At 41.7% G+C, this 27,195-nt stretch overlaps 1 long non-coding RNA gene across 1 annotated transcript in view; it reads left to right on the top strand.

The window, feature by feature from the left end:
• Positions 1 to 27,195, top strand: part of LOC119247611 (uncharacterized) — a 160,518-nt gene that overhangs the window by 415 nt on the left and 132,908 nt on the right. The window lies entirely within an intron of this gene.

Here is a 27,195-nt window from a genome sequence, read left to right as displayed (position 1 = left end):
GGCCTAAGTGTCTTCCCAGCTGGCTTCAGAGGGGTGAGTAAGTGTTTTCTGCTAGAGCTGATGTTTGTTTGATCTGAAACCCTTTCTGCTCGGCGATGGATCTTGCTAAAGTCACATCTTCAGAGACGGCCATGTCCAGGGGGATCTTGATGTCACGTTCTTCTGGATTTGTTGCATGGTTTCAAAGGGTACCTCCTACCTCAGGGTGTCTGGCCAACATGGTGATGGGTGTTTCTTGGGCAAATCACCCTCTGGTTCTCTCAGAGCTTTGGGAAGATGTTAAGTTTTGGTAGTTTTACATTGGCAGCAGTGGGAATATTTGCACCACAGAAACCGGCAAACACTACAATTAGGGCTTGGGAAATACATCTCCCTTTGGGAAGGACACTTTACTGGCACACCACTGAGACAGGCTTGATGACTGGTTTGGGGGCTGCAAGGGGAGTTGAAGTGTTGTTACAGATGACTGAAGTTTTTTATCTGAGGTTGTACCCCGGGTGATTGGAGGATGAGGATGCTGTGAGCCAATGTTAGGAATACCCTGCTTTGGGGACAGGGTGACGATGTGTGACTTGCTGCCTGAATGTAAGCGGTGCTGCCAAATGGAGGTGCTCATGCAAACAATGAACTGGGGTTGGCTGCTTTGCCTTGTCAGACCTGGAGAGCAGATGTGGAATCAGCTGTGTGGAGATGGTGGTGGAAAGTTTATGTGTGGGTGCATTTTCCAATAATGGGGAGCAGGGAGGGGACAGAGCCCCCAGACAGAGCACTGGGAGCTGAGACTTAAGGGGCAGGCAAGAGGGAGACTCTTTTGATGTTTCTGCTGGACATTTGCTTGGCCTTTTCTTTCCTTTTGGATCTCAGGATTCAAAGAAATTGCCTTGAGCATGTTCTCCACCGTATTCAACTCTTCTTTTTTTTTTTTTTTGATTGCTTTGATGAAATAATTCAAAAACTTTATTGAACTGTAACCTGATAAGAATATGCCAAATGAGAATCAATATTGTACAGGAAGTTGTACAGATTTTTTTACATAGAAAACTTTACATCTGTACCATATACATTTTATCCATCAGAAAAAATTTTCTACATCCACTGTTAATATGGAATGCTTGACAATCCTTGTGTTTTTTTAACCATTAGAGCATAATTCTACTGTGAATTGTGCTCAACTCTTCTTTTTAAAATTATATTTTGTAGTTTTGCCTTTACTATGTTGAGATGTAGTTAATAGATAAGATAATATATCATTAAAAATAAATATCATTCCCAGGTGGCAAAATAAAGGAAAAATAAAAGGAAAATAATTTATAATGAACTAGTAAGAGAAAGGAGAAATATAAAGGAAACTTACTTATAATGAACTATTGTTCATTAATATGTGTTTGGTCAAAGAAAGGAGAAATAAAGGGAAAATAACTTTTTTATTTTGTATTTATATCTTTTACATCATTAAGTATTCTCTGTAAAATTTCCTCTACCATTTCACCCATGAACCATCACCATAGTCCCTTGTGCTCTTCCTCCCCTGCCCTGATCCATTTACAAGGAAAATAATTTGTAATGAAATAATATGTTAACCAGTATAAGTGGTGCCCACATAGAATCACTATACATACAACTACAAATGTAGGTTGATAAAGCACCCGCAAGCCAAATATCTGGGTATTTATACCAAAGTAAACAAATTTAGGCAACATTTTGAGTGGAAATAAAGGACAGACTTCTATTTGTTATACTCCTGGAAATTGTACTGTACTACTGAGATGCTACATAAAAAATGCTTGCTGTCAGCAAATTGACCAAAAAAGAAGGCAGGAACAGCTATACTTATATCAGATGAAATAGACTTCAAATTAAAAAGGGTGAAAAGAGACACAGACGGACGCTACATTATGATCAAGGGGACAATACATCAGGAAGAAATGCAAATGACAAACAGGCATATGAAAAAATGTTCAACATCCCCTATCATCAGGGAAATGCAAATCAAACCATACTGAGATACCATCTTTTTTTTTTTTTTTTAAAGAAAGGGGGTATGGCTTTCTTTCTTTCTTTCTTTCTTTCTTTCTTTCTTTCTTTCTTTCTTTCTTTCTTTCTTTCTTTCTTTCTTTCTTTCTTTCTTTCTTTCTTTCTTTCTTTCTTTCTTTCTCTCTCTCTCTCTCTTTCTTCTTTCTTTTTAAAGATTTATTTATTTATTTATACAAACACTGGGTACAGTCAGAAGCGCGGGAGGGTGAGAGAATTCACCAGAGCCAGAGCAGAAGCAGAGCAGGCAGAAGGACCAAAGTCCACTGCTGAGGGGAGCAGCGGGCGGCAGGAGAGGTCTGGGAGCAGCCGGGGATCAAACTGATGCTGCAGAGGCTGCGCGCAGCTTCGCAGCCCAGCGCTCAACCGCTGCGCCACCGGGGAGGCCCTGACATACCATCTTACACCAGTGAGAATGGCACATATCAAAAAAACAAGCAACAACAAATGTTGGCGAGGATGTGGTGAAAAAGGAACTCTCCTACATTGCTGGTGGGAGTGCAAACTGGGCCAACCACTATGGAAAGCTCTCTGGAGGTTCCTCAGTCTACTAAAAATGGAGCTACCAAATGAAGCCTACAATTCCACTCCTAGGTTTCTACCCAAAGGATACAAAAACATTGATTCTTAAGAGCACCTGTACACCTATGTTTATTGCAGCACTATTTATAATAGGTAAAACCTGGAAACAACCCAAATGCCCAAAGATAGATGACTGGATCAAGAAGATGTGGTATATATACACCATGGAATATTATTCAGCAATCAAGAAAGATAAACTCATGCCATTCACAGCAATGTGGCTGGAGCTAGAAGGAATTATGCTCAGTGAAATAAGCCAGAAGGAAAAAGAAAAATAGTGGTTTCACTTATAGCAGGAATATAGGGGAACCCATCAGTGTAAAAAAAAATAACAATACAAAACACAACAAAGCAAAAACAGACAATTATAAATCAGAGACATCCTGCAGGGGAGGAGGAGGGAGAGGGATCAGAAGGAGGGTGGGAGGAGCACAGGGGACTGAGGTGATGGTGCACGGGTGCATTGGTGGAGGAAACTATGGGGACTACACCTGAGGGGGTGGGGGAAGCAAATATTGCTTAAAAATAAACAATGATGTAAAATTTAAAAAAGTGCTTGCTGTCTACATGTAATGTGGATTTAGATTCTAATAAAGAATATGATACAGAATCGTTCACCTGTAAGTATCTGTGAATGGCACAGAAGTTGCATGGGATGCTGGACCAATCATTGTACTAGGCTGATCTGTCTATTTCACAGGAGCTGGCATTGGTGTGGGAAATCTAAACCCACATGCCCTGTGAGTGTCCTAAGTGGCCTGTAGGGACCAGTAAGGTCTGTCCAGACTGGTCCTACTCCTCAGTGCTCTGTGGTTTTGGAGGTAAAAAGACATACCAGATGCCATTCAACAGCGCGTGTAGACACCTCCCATTTCTGGAGAACTTGGGGTAGATAGATCTGTAAACCAGTCTGGCCAAGAGGAACAGAGAAAGGATCATAACTTGGAAGATATTTTACTCCTTCAAAAATGAAGGAGTCTGCCTTTGGCAGAGACCGTGAGAACTTGAATTAAAAAGGATTCTTGAAAGAAAATATAACAATGCAAGCTTATTGTTAACATCCAACCCCTAGCCCCCAGTCCAGGAGGCGTCAAAGGCATTTATTGCAGATGTCTCTCGTCCTCTTAATTCCTTCTTCCTCCTTTAATGAGATTTGAGAATGTCAACAAGCATGTTAGCTCTCATTCCTGTCATTATCATTCTTATATATGTTTTAAAATATTGAGATTGATTATCAAAAGTTTATAGAGAGACCCCCAGGTTGTTCTCCAAAGTGTAAAGGTGGGGCTGGAAGAGGGACATAACCTCCCCCAACCCTTCCTGAGTTTATGAGAGGATTTCCTTTTCCTAAAGTTCAAGACCATCAGCCCCAACTTAGCAGCAGTTGTGGAGCAAGGGCAGCTGGAACCTCTTGCAAATCACCTCCTTCTCCAAATTTTAATTTCACAAACACATGATTTGCATGCTGCTAGAAACACTCATCACTTCTTGGCATCTCAGGAATGCATTTGTGTATATACCTCTCAGTTTCAACAAACTATCTCAAATATTAAGGCTGCTGGCTGAGGTGGCCCCAGCCAGGGCTGGGGTACTCCTGTTTCCCTCTTTGCAACACCTACCCTCACATCCAGCATTTTCAAGGTAAAGCCTCAGGTGCAAATGGAGACTTGGGCAGAAACAAGCAGTGTTCCGCATACAAAATCACTTAGCATAATGTCCTGTTTTGTTTAGTTTTGAATTCATCTGTGTAGGGTAAGGAAAAATGTCAGGCTTTTCTGCCCTCCTGCCATCAGGATAGATGATGGATCCTTGCGGTCCTGAATGCATGCCTGATGGCGGGCACCTGGAGTAGGGTGTGGACATAGGTAGATGGGATTCACCTGGGCTAAGACTGTGCTTTTAAGGGCGGCGTCACGGGGACGCCAGTAGAAGCCGAGGAGAAGCCAAAAGAGAAGCCGAGAGAACGCCGGAGAGCCCAGAGTGAAGACCTGCTGGGGGCTGGGAGGCCTGCCAGCTTCCCGGCCCCCCAGCACCCCTGCCTGCCATATGCCTGGTGAACCCCAATAAAAGACCTGCAAAACCCCTGAGGGCTCTGACTCCTCCTTTACCCCGTCTGCTGGATTAGATAACCTGCTCAGGGGTCAGTCTTGCCCTTACAATCTGAAAAGGAGATCTAATCTTTGAGGAAATACTTCCTTTTTTCTGACCCTGCATTTTTAGTTCTCTGCATAGGGACAAGGAGGTCGACCCCTAACAGTTCTTATTACTTTCTACTCCTTCTGGAGAGGTGTGACTCCTCTGTCATGTGCCAGCAATAGCTCATCAGCTATTTGGGAGTAGACATCGACACTCCCTCACTTACAACTTCTGCCTTTCCCCCCATGGCCACTCCTAGTACTGACTCCATCACCTGCCCTTCTTCCTCTGGAAGACCTGCATAGGGAAGGGCAGCACCCTTCGGTGGTAATGCACTTCTAAATTGCCTGCACATCTTGTGAAGATGCAGGTTTGATTTAGGAGGTTGTGATGGAGCCAGAGGTTCTGCTTTCTAACCCATTCCTAATTAATGCAGATTCTGCTGCTCAGAAAGCCAGGCTTTTAAGTAGAAAGGTAGAAGACTGACAGGTGGGCTAAAATGAAGATTCCTCTTCAGAGAGCCACGCACCACTTGGGAAAGCAACATACCAGCGTGGGTGGGAAGAGGTGTGTCTATGTGATTACGTATTTATGTAGATGAATGCATAAGACATGTCTGAATGTAGAAACTTTTAAAATGGTGTCACTGATAGATAATTTGCAGAAAAATTAAAAGGAGGAGTGGAGTTATTTCGGTAGTTTTTAGGTAACATTTGATGTGTCGTAGCTTAAAACTAGTTAATATATAAAAAATGCTTAGTATAGAAACTAGCGTATTTCAAGCACAAGGTAAGCATTATGTTTATCATCATTCTGCTTGTTATATTTACTACTGCTATTTTATGCTGCTTCTAGGATTCAAAGGTCTAGGAATTAGAATGGAAAGGTATTCTTAGAGGAAGGAATCATTCATGATTGGTACAGGACAGTCACCAGGAAATGAATGAATCACAGAGCCACCTATATCTTCCTTACAGAAGTCTTCCACCACATGAAAACTGTGTAAAATAGAGGAGGGGTGGCAAGGTCTTTCCAGGAGTCTGCAGGATGTGGATTAGCTGCAGCCTGGGACTCTTCTGTAACTGAAACTCCACATGGGGAAAATGTTCTGGTTTCTGTTTTTCTTAAAAACAAAAAAAAAAAAAAGAAAAAAGAAAACCAACATTAGGTTCAGCAATAACCACTAGTAATTGAATTTTTAGTGAGAAAGGCACCAAATTATAGCAGTTTGAAAAGCTGTCTCTTTGTCCATAATCAGATTAGTTAGCTCTTAGGCAAGAGGTTATTTTTAAAAAAATAACATGGGCCTCCCCGGTGGTGCAGCGGTTGAGCGCTGGGTTGCGAAGCTGCCCGCAGCCTCTGCAGTGCCAGTTCGATCCCCAGCTGCTCCCCGGTCACCTGAGGAGGGTCCCGCATGGCGGCAGACCTCTCCTGCCGCCCGCTGCTCCCCTCAGCAGTGTACTTCGGTCCTTCTGCCTGCTCTGCTCCGCTCTGGCTCTGGTGAATTCTCTCGCCCTCCCGCGCTTCTGACTGTACCCAGTGCTTGTATAAATAAATAAATAAATCTTAAAAAAAAATAAAAAATAAAAAATAATCAAGTGGGATTCTGTATCACATGTGATTATTTTAATGCTACATGGTTTTATTCTCTCACCTCTTTTAAATTATAAAGTTTTTCAGTGGTGCTCATGGTCTTTAATTAAAGCTGGTATAACTTACTTTATAAAATTAAATGTTTTTTCCTAGGAAAATCTTATTAGTTTTTCAGCAAAACCATTAAAATACAAAGCAGTACCATCCACCTAGTGGTAAAAGTCCAAATTGCAGCCATTGTGCTTGTGTTGAGAGTCTCACATCTGTGCTCTTGAGTGTTAACCAGCTAAACACCAGCCTCTGTAACTGCAGGGGCTGTAGGTGACAACTAGGGACCCTCATTCTGATGGCAGCTCAGCAGCCCCCAAGAAACACAGGCTTCTCACACATTGCCTTTGAAGCTAGAGTTAATAGACTTCTGGGAAAGGTGCTGCTGGTTCCCTTCTTCAGAATTCACTAAGGTAAGATTGAACCTCTTTGAATATGAGAGAAAAATAGATAATGCGCTAATTGTCATAACCATATTCAACATTTCTAGCATGTCCCCAAATATGTGAATACAGTGGCAGAAATAAGCATATGAGTTACGTGACTACTGAGAGAGCTGACAAAGAGGATAATAAAATTATGAAAAGGAGGTGGCGGGATGATTTGCCCTATTTAAGTTCATGCCTGTTTGAAAGAGCATGTGCAAATGTGGCTGTGGGCCTTCGGCAGGCTTTCTGAGCCTGTTTTTTCATCTTTAAAATGGGGCAGTAATGTGGAACCTGTGAGCTGAAAGGATATGGGTAAAGCACTGAGTGATATGACTGCAGAGTCTGGTTTACCAAGCCTCTGCCAAGGTGCTGACTTTCCTGCATCTCTATGTGTTTGTGGGGTGTCCTGCACCCCAAGAACAATGTACCACACACCACCCAGCTCCTGAGCTCAGTGCTGAGTCAGAGGAAAGGGGGTTGGTTTCTGATTCAGCTTCCACTTCCTGAGGTGCCTTAGTCATCTGAGCTGGTCCAGACGAGGCTGTCCCACAGAGAAGGGCTTGTGTTCTGTTTTGAGTCCAGTGACATTCTTTACCGTTCGTCCCGCTGAGATGTGAGGGTGTTTGTGTGTTGCTGCCTGGCGTGGCCAAGGCAACGCAGAGGTTTTCCCCAGGCTGGCTTTTCTTTTCTTGGAGAGCATTATGAATAGCTGCAGAGAACTGGAAGCTGCCTTTCAGCTGCGAGGAGAGGGATGTGGGGACAGGTCGAGCAGGAGCTGACTCACATGCTGGTGACCTTGGGGAACTGCGCCTGACCTCAGGGTTGGCGCCTGAGCAGGGGAAGCTTTCATTCCCTGAGGGGCTGTCCTGCCACCGTGAGAGGGGAAACCTAACCTGTTTCCAAGCACATTTATGAAATACCAGCATTTATTTCAGTAATAATCATGGCTACATGGGGCATCCCCCGGTGGCACAGCGGTTGAGCGCTGGGCTGCGAGGCTGCCCGCAGCCTCTGCAGCGCTGGTTTGTTCCCTGGCCGCCCGCGAGGGTCCCACAAAAAAAAATATATAATAATCATGGCTACATGGATGGCTGTCAGCACTATGGGATCACAGTAAGAGGTAATTGGATTGATGTGAGTTTTGATTGATGATTTGAATGAATACATAACATATCTACAAGAAGTAGAACTAAAGGTTTCTTTCTCTAAGAAATGGTGCCCAGCACTGTCCTTCTATGTATGACGATGGTCCATGCTCAGGCAGGACATTGGGGTGTGTGTGGAGCATGATGTGGATGGTCACCCACTACTTGGCCTTCTGCTTTAGCCCAGCAGGTGGTCCTCCTGTTCAGTCTTACAAGTGCTGCATTTGGATGTCGCTTCCATGGTTACTCCCTGTGGGAACTGCCCTGTGCACGTTGACTGATGTCTGCAGATTCCTCTATCTAACAATAGGGTCACAAGAGAGGGATGAGGAACTTATATGCTAGGCCTGGAGTTTGCCTCAGTCCCTTGCTAGCTCTGTGAATGTGCAAATATTTTTTTAAAGTACAATTTTCTTGTTACTTGAGGTACATCAAAAAATATGTGCATGTAGTAAATAATTTCTGCCTTACTCCCACAAGTAGTCGTCTTGTTCTTTCAGCTGTTCTTTCAGCTGTTGGCACCCCCGTCTGTGATCGGTTCGCCTCACAATCGCTCATCTCTGCAGAACCTCAGTGGCCAGCACTGGGCCTGATGTCCAATAAATGGTAGCAAATGGTTCTTCATGTTAGGATTACTGGCCTGCTCTTCTGTTGCCTGCTTATTTTCATTTTACAAGTATACTAAATGGTTTCTTAACCTCATGTGTAATTCCCCAGGAAATATGGAAGTGGGAGCTTTCTGAGGGACCTCTATTTGAATGTTGGTCTTCGGCAAACATGACCAGGCTCACCAAGCATTGACATGGAACCCACACCCCCCTGCTAGAACCCGCCCCCTCCAGGTGGGGCTTGGGGCAGTCTGGGTGTGTAGGAGGTGTGTGGGAGACATTTTCCCTGCTGTCTGTGGAGTACCTCTTTGGTCATAAACAGGGAACCTTAGTTTCCATCTGACTCCTCTCACTGCCACTCACCTTTGTTAAAGAGAGAGAAAGAGACTAATGAGAAAGAAATGCTTCTAAAAGGCACCTTGAATGAAATCAAAAGCAAATTTGGTCCCAGGTTGTAATATGGTCAGTGTAAAGGTAGGAGATGGGTTTTTCTGAAGTAAAGACCTCAGGAAGATGTATTTTGAAGATGAGTTCTTGTCCATTCTCTGTTGTCAGAACATGCTGCAGAGACTGGGGTTACTGGCAAGCCTTCCCTCCCCCCTTTCTTGTTGCTTTATTTTGTGACAGTTTCAACTGGTTTTGTCATGGTCAGATGCTGGGGAGATGCTTGGTCATCCTTCATAGAATGGAAACTTTGGTTCATAGCATTTACTCTAGTTAGGCTCTTCCAGGCTGTTTCTCCTCTCCCAGTCCCCACCCAACTGTCTGTCCCACTGGGTGTGAAACCTCCTTCCGGTGGCTGGGGTTCCAGCTTGAGCTATGGTGATGAGGAGCTGCCCCTATCTCCACCCAGTCCTGTGATTCCTTGGGTTTACTTAGGTGGATTACAATCCAGCCTCCCCAGGCCCATAGAAGGGGAGCACGCACAGTAATAAACACTAGCATTTCCTCAGGCCTAGAGCTATTCTGATACCAAATGTGTGTCAATAGTTTACGTGGAAGACCGCCTTGGCACACTGCTTAAAGGCAAAAGTTTCTTGCCTCCCTGGAGATGAGGCATCTGTGGTCTACTCCTTTCTCCAGAGATGTCACCTTGACTCTGTAGCATTTCCAATTGGTTGTATCCTGTACACAGATGACATGCAGCACTTGGGACTTCATTATTATAGTCATGTCTTTTATTAAAATGCATCTTTAGATAACAAATATGTCCTTCCAACCACACAGAAATTTGTTGTTCTTAACTTCATTCATGTAACATTTTAAAGAAGTTTTTGCTTCTACTCTCTGTATTTGTTGTGCTCTGCTGCAGCATGAATCACTGAAAAATTTAGCAGCTTAAATCAACTGAACTTTCTGATGTCCAGGAGGTGCAGGTCAGCTTGGTTCTTTGAGCTCAGAATCCACTGATTGACATCCATGATGTCGGCTGGAGCTGCAGTTTCTAGAAACTTGATTGAAGAGCCCCTCCCCAAGTTCACTCACAGGGCTATTGGCTGAAGTTTTCACTCTGTGGGCCTGTCTGCAGGGCTGCTACCCAGAATGAATGATATGAGAGAGAACAGGACCGAAGCCACAGTGTCCTCGACAACCTGACTTCCAGGGTGACAGAATACCATTTCTTCAGTCTTGTATGGGTCACTTAGGCCAGTTCTGGTATGATATAGAGGGGATTCTCCATCGGTGCATACCTCAGGGTACCCTCTGGGAGGCTGGCGACTACTCTTCATCCTCTGGGTCCTGAGCATCCATATCTCTTCCATATGCAAAGTACATTCTCTCTCAAGGCCCTCAAGTCTCATCCCATTGTGGCATCAGCTTTACATCTAGAAGACTGTTATCGGATTGGATCTGGGTCCTGGTGAGGCTTGTTGGGAGGGATTTCCTGTGCTTCATTCCTTGAACTCTCTGTAGATCAATGACCTAAAAGAGAAGCTGTTTATCCCTCCAGATTCAACGTGTAGTGTTTGCGTAGGTATAGGAGAACCACTGTAGATATTTCTGCTCAAAAATGGAGAAAGTAGAAGGCATACAGAAGTCCTAGAATTTCTGAAATCCATCTAGGCAAACTTGGAAGTTCCTTGGTTAGGACTCAGTCACACTCCTGATAGGGGAGATTGTGCAGTCACACTTCACTCTGTCTCTGGACTCAGTTCGGTCCTTCTTTCATGAAAACTAGCATGTGTTTGCACCTGAGTATTCTTCTCAACATGCTCCTCATCAGTAGTTTTTGGGGGCTAATGGTATTATTTATTTATTTATCCTCTGTGACTTTCAGTCAAAGCTTAAATCATTCTTAAAAATAAAATCGTGTGTCTTCTGTGAATCCTGTTGGCTTACTCCATTAGACAGAACCCTCAGATCACTCTGAGTGAAGCCACTGAAGCCTCTACAGGGACAATGTCCTAAAGCTTAAAAGCCCTGGTTGAATGAGCCTGTGGTTCAACTTTATGGATACATTACTATTTGCTTTGTGTATTTTTGTATTCCTTTGTTGATTGCATAAGTACTTACAACTGTTTCTTTTTTTGTTGGCCAGGTCCCTTATCAATATGTGATTCCCTTCTTTGTCTTTATTTACTCTGTTTTAAAGTCTACTTGATGTAAGTATGGCTGTATCAACTTTTTAAAATTTCCATTTGCATGGGATGTTTCTTTCTATTCCTTCACTTTCAGTCTCTGTTTTTATATGTAAAAAGTGTCTTTTGGAGGTAGTATATAAATAATTTTGTTTTCCAATCCATTTGGTAGCTTTTTTTTTTTTTTATTGCTGTAACACTGGTTTACAACACTATGGTTTAGAGGTATAGGCTCTCCCCCTTCAGGTGTTGTTACCACACCGCACCTATCACCAAAACACCCATAGTTTCCCACCATAGTCCATTGTGATTTGCCCCCACTTTGTTCTTGTCCCACCACCCCCAGCTATGTCTTTGGACAGGACAATGCATTCCATCACATTTCAAGTGATTATTCACTGGAATGTATTTATTGCCATTTTGTTAATTGTATTTTGGCTGTTTTTGTAATTCCTCTTTGTTCCTTTTGTCTTTTCTTACTCTTCTTGTGTGGTTTGATAACATGGTTTGAAACCTTGTAGTCTGATAACATAAAGTGTTATTTAGATTCCTTTCTCATTTCCTTATATTTTCGACTATAGATGTTTGCTTTGTGGTTATCATCAGGTAGCTATCAAACACGTGACATTCTATTTTAAATTGCTAACAACTTAGGTTTTTTTTTTTATAGGAAATTTTTTTTTTTTTTTTAAAGAGGCATGTATTTTTATTTATTTATTTATTTGTTTTTTTGTACATGCACTGGGTATAGTCAGAAGCGCGGGAGGGTGAGAGAATTCACCAGAGCCAGAGCGGGGAGCAGAGCAGGCAGAAGGACCGAAGCACACTGCTGAGAGGAGCAGCGGGCGGCAGGAGAGGTCTGTGCTGCCATGTGGGACCCTCTTCCGGTGGCCGGGGAGCAGCCGGGGATCGAACCAGTGCTGCAGAGGCCGCGGGCAGCTTCGCAACCCAGCGCTCAACCGCTGCGCCACCGGGGAGGCCCGCTAACAACTTAGTTTTGAACTCATTCTGAAACTACCTATTTATACTCCACCCTGTATTTTCTATTTTCAATTTCACACTTTACTGCTATTTTATTTGTTTAATTAATTAACCAAATAATTAAAACTGTAGTCTTATTTAATATGAATATTTTTGTCTTTTAACCTTTGTACTAACTTTATTAGTGTTTAATTTACTACCTTTATTTACCTGTACAGGTAAGATTTTTTTGCTTTTATTTTCCTGCTTAAACTTAGTGCTGGAAGACCTTTTAATATTTCTTGTAGAGCTGGTTTAGTGTTGAACTCTTAACTTTTGCCTGTGTGGAAAATACTTTTCTCTCCTTCCATTCTAAGTGACAACTTTGACAGTAATGTATCCTTGGTTGGAAGTTTCTTCATTTCAGTACTTTTTTTTAAATTTTGTAAAATTTACTACAGACTTTATTTTTATTTTTTCTTTTATTTTTTTAATTTTTATATTCCCCATGCAATACAATTGCACCCCCATTATTTTGGCCCCCATCCCCTCCTTTCCCCCCCCCCATAGTTTATCTCTGGTTTATAGTTGTTTGTTGATTTTGATTTTTTTTCTAGATTCCTGCTATGAGTGAGACCATCCAGTATTTTTCTTTTTCTTTCTGGTTTATTTTGCTGAGCATGATCCCTTCCAGCTCCATCCATGTTGCTGCAAATTGCATGTGTTTATCTTTTTTAATTGTTGAGTAATATTCCATTGTGTATATGTACCACATCTTCTTGATCCAGTAATCTATTTTTGGGCATTTGGGTTGTTTCCAAAGCTTACCTATTGTAAATAGTGCTGCTATAAACATAGGGGTGCAGGTGCCCTTGGAATTAATGTTTCTGTGTCCTTTGGGTAAATACCTAGGAGTGGAATTGCTGGCTCATATGGAAGCTCTATCTTTAGTAAGTTGAGGAATCTCCACCCAGCTTTCCAGAGTGGTGGACCAGTTTGCACTCCCACCAGCAGTGCAGGAGAGTTCCTTTTTCCCCACATCCTTGCCAACATTTGTTGTTGCTAGTTTTTTTAATATGTGTCATTCTTACCTGTGTAAGATGATATCTCATGGTAGTTTTGATTTGCATTTCCCTGATTACAAGTGACATTGAACATTTTTTTTTCATATGTCTGTTGGCCATTTGCATTTCCTCTTTGGAGAAGTTTCTTTTTAGCTCTTTTGCCCATTTTTTGACTGCATTATTTTCTTTGTTTTTGTTGAGTCTCATCAGCTCTTTGTAGATTTTTGTGATCAGTCCTTTATCATTAGTGTTGTGTGCAAAAATGTTCTCCCAGTCGGTGGGGTTTCTCTTTGTTTTTGTTATTGTCTCTTTTGCTGTGCAGAAGCTCTTTAATTTGATGTAGTCCCAGCTGTTTATCTTTGTCTTCACTATCACTGCTTTGGTGATGTGTCTGTAAAGATGTCTTTGGGGTGCATGTCATGTAGTGTTTCAGAAGAAGAATCAAGAAAACCATTCCTTTTATTATTGAAACAAAAAAAATCAAATACTTGGGAATAAACCTAACAAAAGAAGTAAAGGACCTATACAAAGAAAACTATAAAACACTGTTAAAAGAAATAGAAGTAGGCACAAAGAAATGGAAAGACATCCCCGGCTCATGGATCAGAAGAATTAACATTATCAAAATGGCCATCCTACCAAAAGCAATCTACAGATTCAGTGCTATTCCAATTAAAATTTCAATGTCATTCTCTAAAGAAATAGAAAAAATATTGATGAAATTCATATGGAGCCACCAAAAACCCCGAATAGCCAAAACCCTCCTGAAAAAAAAAAAGAAGGGAATGGAGGCATCACTCTCCCATATTTCAAACTATACTACAAAGTCATAATAATCAAAACTGCATTGTATTGGAACAAGAACAGACACACGGACCAATAGAACCAAATAGAAAACTCAGAAATAAACCCACAGGTTTATGGTCAACTAAACTTTGACAAAAGAGCAAAGAATATGCAATGGAGCAAAGAAAGTTTGTTCAGTAAATGGTGCTGGGAAAACTGGGTCGCTACATGCAAAAGAATGAAACTTGACTACTACCTCACACCATGCACAAAAACCAACTCAAAATGGATTAAAGAACTAGACATAAGACCTGAAACCATAAAATGTATAGAAGGAAATACAGGCAAAACCTTTCAGTACTTTGAATGTATCATCCCACTCCCTCTGCTCTGTAAACTTCCTGATGAAAAATCTACTGATAGTCTATTGAGGGGTTCCTTGTATACTCTTTTGCTGCTTTTTAAGATTTTTTATAAATCTTTAACTCTTGACAATTTGATTATAATATGTCTTGGTGTAAATCTCTTTGTGTTTATCTTATTTGGAACTTTCTGAACTTCCTGGGCTTGGATGTCCCCAGTTTGGGGAAGGTGCTAGTAATAGTTCTTCAAATAAGTTTCCTCTTTCTCTTTCTCCTTCTGGGACCCATATTGCCTATGTTACTCTTCTTTCTTGGTGGTGTCTATAAGCGCCTATCTTTGTCTCTTTCTTTTTTCTTTTGGTTGCTCTGTTCTTCTGCTTCATCACTTCCGCTGTTGAACCTCTCAGTTGTTTTTCCTTATTTCAGTCATTGTATTCATCAATCCTGTGACTTCTGTTTGTTGCTTTCTTCTATTTTCTGTCTTTGTTGAAGTTTTCACTTTGTTTATCCATTCTTTCCCCAATTTCAGTAAGCTACTTTATTATCATTGCTTTGAATTCTTTATCTGGTAGATTACTTATCTCAATTTCATAGGCCTTTCACTAAGGATTTACCTGTTTTGTTTGTAATATATTTCTCTCTGTTTTCTTGCTTTATTTGGCTCTCTGTGTTTGTTTCTCTGTACTAGTTGAGACACCTGCCACTCCCAGTCTTGAAAAAGTGGCTTTGTGTAGGTGTTGAACCTTAATGTTCAATTTTACCCTATTTTTTGGTTGTCTCTGGAACTTTTATAGTTGTACAGGCAGCCTGGTTTATTCTTTTTTTTTTTTTTTTTTAGAGGCATGTTATTTATTTATTTATTTGTTTGTTTGTTTGTTTGTTCTGTTTATACATGCACTGGGTATAGTCAGAAGCGCGGGAGTGTGAGAAAATTCACCAGAGCGGGGAGCAGAGCAGGCAGAAGGACCGAAGTACACTGCTGAGGGGAGCAGCGGGTGGCAGGAGAGGTCTGCGCGCCATGTGGGACCCTCCTCCGGTGGCCAGGGAGCAGCCGGGTATCGAACCGGCGCTGCAGAGGCTGCGGGCAGCTTCGCAACCCAGTGCTCAACCGCTGTGCCACCGGGGAGGCCCATGGTTTATTCTTGTTGGGTCCCCATTGTTTATGGTTGTTTGATCTGTCAGTGTTCCAAGGGGTAGGGACCTCTTGTAGTTTCTAGTTTAACTCCAGAATTAGAGACTGGACCCTCAGGTGTCAGTTTTTAAAGTATAATAATAGGTGTGGTCCTGTGGGACTGTAGTTGTAAACCCTGCTGGCCTCCTGACCTGGTGATATGAAGTTGTCCCTTTGGGAATAACTGCATGAATTGGGCTTCTAGATGATTTTATAATCCTTTATCAGAGATACTGACAAGCTGTAGTGAGGCCAAGAGCAAGAGTAAAGATAGTGACTCCCAACCTAAGTTATCTGAGAATGCCTCTGTCTTGTGTAGCATTGGAAACTCTGTGTGTGTGTGTGTGTGTGTATCTGTGTGTGCTTAAAATCCTTCTGTGCTTAGTGGTGCTGCAGTGGACTAGGCAGAAAGGTGTGGTGAGTGTGACTGTGTGACTGTTCAGCAAGCTAGCACAGTGATCCATGGGGAGTCTACGTCTCTTGCAAGATAGGGGTGTGCTAAAATAACTCTAGTAAGGTAAGGTGAAGCCCCCAAATCATACTTGCCAGTGCTTCCATCCATGGAGAAAGTTCCAGTACACCTTCATATCCTGGAAAGATGCCTTTAGATGAGTAATTGAGTCTTCTTCAGTTATGAGCTAGTTGCTTTCTCAAATTGCTATTTTGTGCTAGGTCCTGGTGAAAGTAAGTCTATATGTTTGCCCCTTAAGAGTGGATCTTGTTCCCTATGCATCTTGAATCTCCTGATGTCAAGCCGTGATGGTTTTCACAATTAGATGTTTTGGGACAGCTGTCTTTCAGGTGCAGATCCCAAGGGCTGGGGTGTCTCATGAGGGGGACAAGCCCTTCTTCCAGGAGAAGGCCATATTTGTGAGATCCATCCTCATTGGGAGAATGGGGTTTCTTGCTGAGAACCTGTCTCTGTCTCTTTTACCCATTTTGGTGTGGTCCTTTTGTGGAGGAGCTGTCCAGCTCATTCTCAGATATTTTTCAGGGAGAATTGTTATCCATATAGCTGTAGATTTGCTGTGTCCATGGTAGGAGGTGAGTCAGGGTTTTCCTGTGCTGCCATTTTGAACCACCTTCCAGGGCCTTTAGTCTAAATGAATAGTATTCTGACACACACGGTTTTCCCGGAAGTGTGTTCTGTATTTGATCATTACCTGAAAATCCTCTCTGAAATTTCATTCATTGTCATTTGAAATGACCAAGAATGTTCAAAACATGGCTTCCAGGATGTTCAATTTCACTGTCTTTGGTATAACATTTGAGCTCCTAGAAGCAGCAAGAGGAAGCCAGGTCAGTTGGATTTTCCAGTTCATTGGGTTCATTTTCTGCTTCCCATATAAATGCAGGTGACAGTGTTGATAACTTAAACTTAAATCCCTGCTAAATAATGGAAATTTCCTTTCTACTAGTTTCCAATAAGATTTTCCTCACTGTGTTTTAGTCTTCACTGACAACTTCCTCAAAATCCAAAATTACATGAACGGCATATTTAAAGCTCTTAATTTTTTCACTAACAGTCTCCTCAGAATCCTTACAGCTTTTCCAGTTCCCACCCAGTACTCAGTTCCAAAGTCATTCCTACAGGTTTTTGTTAGGGTATATCCAAATCCCAAATCTTTACCGCAGCTATTCCAGATGAGGATGTTTATTTCCAGTTCCAGACTGAGAAATGAAGACTCGGGGTCATAACTTATTCAAGGACAGACAGCCAGTGTGTGGGAGGACATGACTCAAACATACGAATCATGAAATAATCCTCAAAGTAATAAGAAAACATTTTAAGCACATCTTCCCCTGCCCCAATACCATGCTCTCTGTGGAGGAAAAAACAGAATTTATAAACAATTTAGAACTGCTGAAGTATTGACAAGCACCCCAAATTACAGAATTCTAGGTGGCACTGTTTAAATTATATCCTATGGCTTTGTGTTGTCCATGTGGAGGGGCTGAGTGTATACAGGGATTGTTTTATAAATGAAGAAACTGATTTCTCATGATCACACAGCTGAGAAGCATTATATTCAGAATTTAAAAAGGGTTCAATTGATTTCAAAATACTTTATCTCCCAAATGTTCAACCACGGACATCACACCTTATTCATCCACATTTAACAGCTATCAAAAGCATTGTTTCCTGAGGAGAGACAGAATGGGATTCATTAATAACCTGAAGTTCTTTGTCCTTGGGGTTCCTCATTTGTGCAAAAGGGAAAGGGTAGGTTTCCCATAAGGACACTTAGGATTGAAAGGGGCAATGAGGTACAGCTTTGCTGGCCTGGCCCGGGGTAAATTAGTATGCAGGAGCTTTGCGTTCTAGTCCTTGTACTAGCTGGTGCTTGAAGGGCATTATTCAAAGCCCCTCAGATCTTCAAAACAAAGTGGAAATGATCCGTTTTAGTTGTTACTGAGCTTTGACAAGGAAAATGAAATGAGTTACATGACAAGCATTGAGTTCCTCAGCAGAACGTTATAGCAGAAGTCTGGCCTTCTGTGTCTCCCTCTCAGAGGGTATGAAAGAACCTCATTCTGAGTCTGTAATGCCCCTTTGGCTCCAGCCAGGAGCCTGCGCTTCATTAAAAACTGCAAGCTGTGCCAATTTGTCTGGGGCTTTATGAGGCAGATGAAAGGGGGTCTCGGAAGAGACTATGGGTTCCCTGCTGGCTTGGGTTGGGTGTTGCCCCCCGACTCGTGTGGTGAGATGAGGGCACCAGCTCCCCCACTTTGCTGCAGACTGAACGGTCCTTGAGGGCCAGGCCATTGATCTTGCCCTGAGGCTTGGCCTGCGGCTCCAGCCTGATCCCCAGGCCTCCCGAGGCTCTGCTGCCGGCCTCACACTCTCACAGGTTTATTCCTGGTGGCAGCCGGTCTCACGAGGTAGGAAAGTATGAATTTGGAGCTCTGTGGTCATTTTATGTAACAATGTTTTAATACATAAGATGTCAGAGTCGAGCTTTCTATGCTTTCCAATGGTGTCTGTATGTTGATTTTTAATGTGCTCCTGGACCAGGCTGTCTGCCAGCCAGGCCCAATCTGGTTAAGAAGGCTCCTGTACCTGGAAAGGGTCCCTTGAGAAAGCACTTCAAGTCATTTATCCAGCGCTGGCTGCCTTGGCTCTTGGCTGGGAGCTGTCAACTTTCCACCAGACCTGCCGCAGAGCAGAGCACATCCTCACCCAGCGGCCAGGGCCCAGGAGTGAGCAGGTTGCAGGAGGGCGGTTATAAAGCAGATGTTATTAGTGGGCGCTGGGCGAGCTGAGAAGCTGAGTACAGTAGCTTTACTTCAGCCTCCAAGGTGGGCCACAAGACTGTGGTCGAGAAGGAAAGCTGCTCCCATTTGGCCTCACCTGGCAGCCCAAAAATCCTCCAGCGAAGAAACACTTCTGCCCATGTGTAAATTCCTAGCCCAGGTCTAGAAGGAGTGAGGTTGACAAAATGCCACATTTGGGACGCAGTCTGGAAAGCTGTCAAAAAGACACCCTGGAGAACTAGCAATGAGGATTTTAAGGGTCTTCTAGCCCCCCAATGTTCTTTTTGCTTTGATTGTTCTTAAAGGAATAGGCCTGATTGACAACAACTGAAGAAAGGACAGAAGATCAGAATTGGTGGCACTGGAATGGGGCTCTGCTGTGTGAGGTGTGGCATTGCTGGATCCAGTGAGGTGAAGCTTACTTATAATTTAGATCCAGATCTATGCCCCACATTTGATATATGGAACTCTAAGTCTTCACCTGCTGTTCTGATGTCTTCATTCTGAAAAGGAATTGGTCTAATTTGATGTCTTCCTCATCTGTATCCCTGTGGGTTGGAGAGAGCCTCTCTGGGCACATGGTGATGGAATTGGCCTCCCTGCTGGCTAACTGAACATTTGCCTCATAGGTTGTGTATTTGGGCTCTTTTTTCCTCCTAGAGAATGGAAATGAGGATCATTCTTTGTCTCTGAATTTGACTAGCTTTCCAAAAGATTGCCTTCCACCATGACCTTCCTTGGTACCGCACCTTGCCATAGGCTCCCTCCCACTCTTCTTACTAGACACATGCCCTGATGCTTATCCTGAATTGAAATCACACAATGGAGTGGAATGAACTAGGTGGAGGCCAAACTTACTTCACTGAATTGTGTTTGTGCCTTTTGGATCCAGATGATATGACTGCGTGTGAGTTACGAACATCAACTGGGTGATCCCAGGGGCACGCATACATGGAACACAGCACAGATGGACATGTTGTTCCTGCATCTTGTATGTTGTTTAAAATTATCCTTTTGAAAACTCATTCTACTTTTACCACCCTGGTGAGTTGATGGAAATTGGGACCTATTCCCGAGGCTCCATTTTCTCTTTAAGGCCAGCAAATGGAAGTTAGGTCTATGCAGTTGTGTGACTGAGGAGGCTGTGCTGCTGAGTATTTAGTCTGGAGAGGGTTCTAGAGCAGTGGAACACACTGCTCTAGTATGCCAATGCCTCCGGAAACAGGGAGATAGATTGGAAGCTGGGGCACACCTATGAGAAGTATTTCTCACCTCCCAACCTTCAAGTGTGTGGTGTTAGACCCTTAGTTTGTGGCTTGGTATTCTTGCTCATTCTATAGTCCTTCCTTGCCAGTCATGCCTGGTCAGTTTCAGCACACTATGGTGTCCTCTTCCTTCTTGTGACTTGTAAAGCAACCTCATTAACTTTTAGGGTTTTGTTGATTCAGAGTTAGGGGTGAGTAGTTGACACTTCTGAATATAAAGAGTGGAGTTTCACTTCAGGTAGACAGGGTTGAGGTTTATGTAAAGAGCAGCTCTGAAGTAGAAGAGCAGAAACTGGACCCAGGGGATAACCTGGGAGTGGGTGGGTGGACTCTGGGGGTCTTCGGTGTCCTTTGCTTTCTTCTTGAAGGCTTGCACTGCACCTACTGTCCTGCCATGGTCTGAAACACCAGTCCACAGTGAGATGATAGTGACGGAGTACGACTACCTTCTTAGTGCTGCACAGGTGGAGAAAGAGTCTCATGATAATGACCATGCTTAACTCCAGAAGGGAGTGACTGGCAAGGACTTTGGTCCTGGTGGCATTAGATGAACATCACTCATTTGAAATACAGACTTTTACAGTGACCCCTCAATTATGAGGCAACTGTGCACTCAGATCAACCTCCTCAAAGAGCTTCCTGTGTTTTTGTTCTCAGCATAACCTAAAGGGAGACAGTTAGTTATGAGTTCCTATGGTTGAACATAGAGGGAGTTGAGGAACAGAGAGTGTAGAGACTAAGAGGTGGCATTAGAAAGCATCAATGATTTTTAAGCTAGGCTCTTTCTTCTGGGTGACTTCATATATACCTGGCAACTTTCAGGAATGTATGATAGTTGGCAAATTCATTTTGAGTGATGGTTGACAAAAACCACCTCTCTACACTCCCACTTGGGTTATGAGAATTTTGAAATACTGTTTTCTCTGATGAGGATCAGGTAATAACCATATATTTCTCTAATTTCTATATTTATTTTGAGAAATTCTGGTTATATTGGATGAATTTGTATCTGATTCAAATTCCTATATATAACTTAGCTGTTGAAAATTATTGTAAAATGGATGAAGGGGAATAGTTCAATTTTTTTTTCATAAACTGAAAATCAGTGTATAGAACTCTGTACTCTTTGAATTTTCTTTCCGCAGGGATTGCACTATCAGTTTCTAGTATTCCAGTAGTCTGCTATACTATTTTTAGTTACTAAAGCATCTCAGTTAGTTGGGGTGATATTTATTGTTTAAAGTAGCTAAAATCAAAAGCAATTCTGTCTCAACAGCCAGAGCAATGATTCATTTTTCAATTGAAAAAACACTCTGACTGCATGATCTGCGTTCAAGTCTAGACTAAGCTGTGTTGTGCTGGATGCCGCAAACACCTGTGTCAATAGGTGGGAAATGTCCACTGCAAGGACTTTTCTCATTTTTACTCACTGGTTTCAGATCAGGGAAGTATGAACACACTAGTACTAAATTCTAAACAAAATAAAGCCAGCCATAAATTCATTCTCAAGACAAAAACTATAGGTTGCTATCAATAGATGACAGCTTTTGCCAAAAAAAAAAAAAAGACCGAAAAAAGAACTCTTTAGTTATTTAAGCAAGAGATGGTTTTATTTGAAGATGTAAGAACTAAAGGAAAGTATTTGAAGCTGGTTCATAATCATCTCATAAGTGTTCAGGGTTTTGAATCTGTAAAAGCTTTTTTCAGCGGTTAAAAATTTTGGGTGAAAAATTACGTGTGATTGAAAGATAACTCATGTTTTTTTTTAGATAGTATTTAAAATTTAAATAATATTAACCTCTTTTTAACTTTGTGCTATTCATTACATGTTTTTATTTTCCTGATGGTGACTTTGCATTTAATTTATTTTTATTAATATTTGATAGGCCGCATGTCCCCTCCACTCCTCCCACCTTCACCAGTTCAGATACTGAGTTTGTGCCTCCTCCTCTAAGCTAAGTAATTTATAGTTGTATCCACCTGAGCCATTTCAATTGAGGGCCAGAGATGATTTATAAATAATAGTATATAGTATTATTTCCTATTTTCTTTATTTCGAGATGACTTTTGAGAAGGGATAGGAGCCAGGTTTACTTTTTCAATTTGCAACTGGATTTCTTTTATAGAATATTTTTCTTTTTCTGTAGTCTATATTTTATTTTTTAAGTTATATTTATATGTGAGGTAACATTGGTTTACAATACTGTATATGATTTAGGGGTACAGGTTCACACCTCTGTAAATGTGTGTTACCGTATCACACCCACCAACAAAGCCCCTATAATCTTCCTCCACAGTCCATTGGGACCCTCCCTCCTTTACTCCCATCCTACCACCCTCCTCCTCAGGTAGACTCTGCAATCAGATTTGAAGTGTTTGCTTTTGTCTGTTTCTTTGCTTTGTTTCTCTATATTCCACATATGAGTGAAATTATCCAGTATTCGTCTTTCTCCTTCTGACTTATTTTGCTTAGTACCATCCCCTCCAGTTCTATCCATATTTTCGCAAATAATTTTTTGGAAGGCTTAGTTTTAGTTTTTGGCCAACAGCCTGTGGTTGATGGTCCACATGACCTGTCATCCATAGGCAGTCATAGAATTCCTTTATTTTTAGCAGATGTTTTGGTTAGATATTGTGGTAGCAAATAACAGAAACCCAATCAGGTCAACTTAACCCCACCAAATCCAAGCACATGCAGAATGACCAGGTTTCACGGGGGAAGAGGCCAGGGAAACTGCCAGACTTTAAGCTGCAGAAGCTAATGGGCACCGTATCCCTGAGGCTATTTTGAGAAGATGTCACCCCAACCATTCCTGTTCTGTTGTCACCTCACTCAAAAGTCAAATTCCAAAGAGAGAAACTCTGATTGTGCAAGCCGGGATCATGCCCATTTCCAGAGCAATCTTAGCCAAAAGAAAGGGCAAGGGATTTTGGCAGGCAAAACAAAGCAAATAAATAAATAGATGTCCACCCAGGCGATAATTTTATAGGGTTGGAGAGGTTAATGGAAGCTGGCTTTCCTCTTTTGAGATCTTTCAGGCAAAAATGTCCTTGGGATGTGCCCGTGCTACTAGCCAGCCACTTTTTATTACAACGTGCCTGGTTGGGACAGAGTGCACTTGCCGCTAAAAAGTCATCAGAATTCTCTTAAGAAGGCCTCTTGAAATGATTTCCAAAGCACGTTTGGGGGTAAAATTCTTTGGATCTGCAATATGACATCCTGCTAGGAAGAAAGCAATTTATTTATTTATTTTTCAGTCACTTTTGAGCCATTCTTTTGAAGATTTGTCCCTGACATAATCATGCAGTTTTCAGTGGGGCGAAAGTTCAGTTCTTCCCTCCAGGTTCCTGCAAGTGTCAGAGTTTCTCCATCCAAATTTGCCAGGCAGTGCACAGGGTGATTTCTGACCCACTCTACATGCAGGTCAGCTCAACCAAGCATTTGAGAAAGTGAAGGACAATCAAGTATGTTTTTCTAAGTTCTTCTTTCTGCAGCTGAAGTGGTAACCATCGGAGCCAAGCACCCATCTAAAATAACACCGATATTCCACTCTCCAGGGGCAAACCAGTCTCACAACTTTGTGAATTGGCAGCAGAATTAAACCAAGACTCTGGCATAGCACAAAGACATTTCCCAGAAATGTTAGGAATATGTCAAGCAGATAGGAGAGTTTTAGATTTCCTGAGGAAAGGAAAATTACAGTAATATTTCTAAGGGGAATCTGTACAAAGCCAATATTTTCCTGAAGTCACCAGTCCTCACACTTGAGCATGAGACCGCTTTTGGATGAATAATTTGGAGTTGGTGTGAATTGTTGGTGTGTAATTTATTAGCAAAGTTAACCTCAGGAACATTGTCCTATTCTGTAAGGACTTCTAAAATTCTTTTCTGTCCATCAGTCCATAATGTGAGGTGAGTTTCATGACGACCATTGAGGGACCAGGTCTTTTTTTTTTTTTTTAGATTCTAATCTTTTTTTTTTTTAAATAATAAATTTTATTTTTATATTCCCCATACAATTGCAACCCCCCCCATTCTGACCCCAATCCCTTCCCTCCTGCCCCCACCCCCCAAAAAGTGTCTCTGGTTCATAGTTTTTTGTTGATTTTGATTTTCACTTTCTTATAGTTATTCTTTTTCCTGGTCCCTTATTTAAGTTTTCTAGATTCCTGCTATGAGTGAGACCATCCGGTATTTTTCTTTTTCTTTTTGGCTTATTTCGTTGAGCATGATCCCTTCCAGCGCCATCCATGTTGCTGCAAATTGCATGTGTTTATCTTTTTTGAATGCTGAGTAATATTTCATGGTATATATGTACCACATCTTCTTGATCCAGTCATCTATTTTTGGGCATTTGGGCTGTTTCCAAAGCTTAGCTATTGTAAATAGTGCTGCTATAAACATAGGGGTGCAGGTGTTCTTAGGAATTGATGTTTCTGTGTCCTTTGGGTAAATACCTAGGAGTGGAATTGCTGGATCATGGAGGCTCTATGTTTAGTAGGTCCAGAAATCTCCACACAGCTCTCCATAGTGGTTGGACCAGTTTGCACTCCCACCAACAGTGCAGAAGAGTTCCTTTTTCTCCACACCCTCGCCAACATTTGTTGTTGCTAGTTTTTTTAATATGTGCCATTCTCACTGGTGTGAGATGGTATCTCATGGTAGTTTTGATTTGCATTTCCCTGATTGCAAGTGATGTTGAACATTTTTTCATATGCCTGTTGGCCATTCGCATTTCCTCTTCAGAGAAGTTTCTTTTTAGCTCTTCTGCCCATTTTTTGACTGGATTATTTTCTTTGTTGTTGTTGAGTCTCATCAGCTCTTTGCAGATTTTTGTGATCAGTCCTTTATCATTAGTGTTGTGTGCAAAAATGTTCTCCCAGTTGGTGGGGTTTCTCTTTGTTTTTGTTATTGTCTCTTTTGCTGTGCAGAAGCTCTTTAATTTGATGTAGTCCCAGCTGTTTATCTTTGCCTTCACTATCACTGCTTTGCGTGATGTGTCTGTAAAGATGTCTTTGATGTGCAAATCCCGTAGTGTTTCGCCTATATTTCCTTCTATGTATTTTATGGTTTCAGGTCTTATGTCTAGTTCTTTAATCCATTTTGAGTTGATTTTTGTGTATGGTGTGAGGTAGTGGTCAAGCTTCATTCTTTTGCATGTAGCGACCCAGTTTTCCCAGCACCATTTATTGAACAAACTTTCTTTGCTCCAATGCATAGTCTTTGCTCCTTTGTCAAATATTAGTTGACCATAAATCTGTGGGTTTATTTCTGGATTTTCTATTCGATTCCATTGGTCTGTATGTCTGTTCTTGTTCCAGTACCATGCAGTTTTGATGATTATGGCTTTGTAGTATAGTTTGAAGTCTGGGAGTGTGATGCCTCCATTCCCTTCTTTTTTTTTCAGGAGAGCTTTGGCTATTCAGGGTTTTTTGTGATTCCATATGAATTTCATCAATAATTGTTCTATTTCTTTGAAGAATGCCATTGAGATTTTGATTGGAATAGCATTGAATCTGTATATTGCTTTTGGTAGGATGGCCATTTTAATAATGTTTATTCTCCCAATCCATGAGCAGGGGATGTCTTTCCATTTCTTTGTGTCTTCTTCTATTTCTTTTAAGTGTTTTATAGTTTTCTTTGTATAGGTCCTTTACCTCTTTTGTTAGATTTATTCCCAAATATTTGATTTTTTTGTTTCAATAATAAAAGGGGTGGTTTTTTTGATTTCTTCTTCTTCAGATTTATTGTTTGTGTATAGGAAGGCTACTGACTTTTGCGTGTTGATTTTGTATCCTGCCACTTTACTGAACTGATTGATGAGTTGAATTAGTTTTTCTGTGGAGTTTTTGGGGTTTTCTATGTATATTATCATATCATCTGCAAATAGTGATAGTTTGACTTCTTCTTTTCCTATTTGGATTCCTTGTATGTTTTTCTCTTGTGTTATTGCTCTGGCTAGGACTTCCAGTATTATATTGAAAAGCAGTGTTGAGAGTGGACATCCTTGTCTTGTTCCAGATCTTTTTTTTTTTTAATATATATATATATTTTTTTTTATAGAGGCATGTTTTATTTATTTATTTATTTGTTTGTTTTGTTTATACATGCACTGGGTACAGTCAGAAGCGCGGGAGGGTGAGAGAATTCACCAGAGCCAGAGCGGGGAGCAGAGCAGGCAGAAGGACCGAAGTACACTGCTGAGGGGAGCAGTGGGCGGCAGGAGAGGTCTGCGCGCCATGCGGGACCCTCCTCCGATGGCCGGGGAGTAGCCGGGGATCGAACCGGCGCCGCAGAGGCCGCGGGCAGCTTCGCAACCCAGAGCTCAACCGCTGTGCCACCGGGGAGGCCCTTGTTCCAGATCTTAATGGAATTGCTTTCAGCTTTTCACCATTGAGAATGATACTGGCTGTTGGCTTGTCATAGATGGCCTTTATGATGTTGAGGTATGTTCCTTGTATCCCAAGAATTTCAAGGGCTTTTATCATGAATGGGTGTTTCACTTTGTCGAAAGCTTTCTCAGCATCTATTGATATTATCATATGGTTTTTATATTTCTTTTTGTTGATGTGTTGGATAACATTGATTGATTTTTGGATGTTAAACCATCCTTGTGTCCCTGGAATGAATCCTACTTGGTCGTGGTGAATTATCTTATGGATACATTGTTGGATTCTGATAGCTAAAATTTTATTGAGGATTTTTGCATCAGTGTTCATTAGGGAGATTGGCCTGTAGTTTTCCTTTTTTGTGTTGTCCTTGTTCAGTTTTGGTATTAGTGTAATGTTGGCTTCATAGAACGTGTTTTGTATTGGAGGGACCAGGTCTTTTTTTCTAAACCTTGCAGAGCAAGTCACTGTTTCCACCAGTTAGAATTTGCATCACAAATAAAAATATCACATTCAACATGCTGCCAGTTAAAGCCTGAGGAGTACAACACTGACTAGTTTAGCTGTTTGCAGAAGACTTGGCTATTAGTAAGTTACTGTAGACCACCACTGATCTCAGCAAGCACTTCATAGTATCATCCTCATTGTCTAGAAGAGAAATCTGGGCCAGTAAGGGAGTATGAGAGAAGGTATTAAATAAAAGAAGTGAGCCAGGCACTCAGGTAACTTTGGTGGTGTTCCCCTTGTGTGTGGAAGTGGGTTCCCAAGCTCTACTTGTGAAAAGACAGAAAT

This window comes from Talpa occidentalis, unplaced genomic scaffold, assembly GCF_014898055.3.
Source record: "Talpa occidentalis isolate TD23 unplaced genomic scaffold, MPIMG_talOcc4v2.1 talOcc4.16, whole genome shotgun sequence".
NCBI lineage: Eukaryota > Metazoa > Chordata > Mammalia > Eulipotyphla > Talpidae > Talpa > Talpa occidentalis.
Note: the sequence above shows the minus strand (reverse complement) of the source record. Positions and strands in the feature narration are given on the sequence as shown.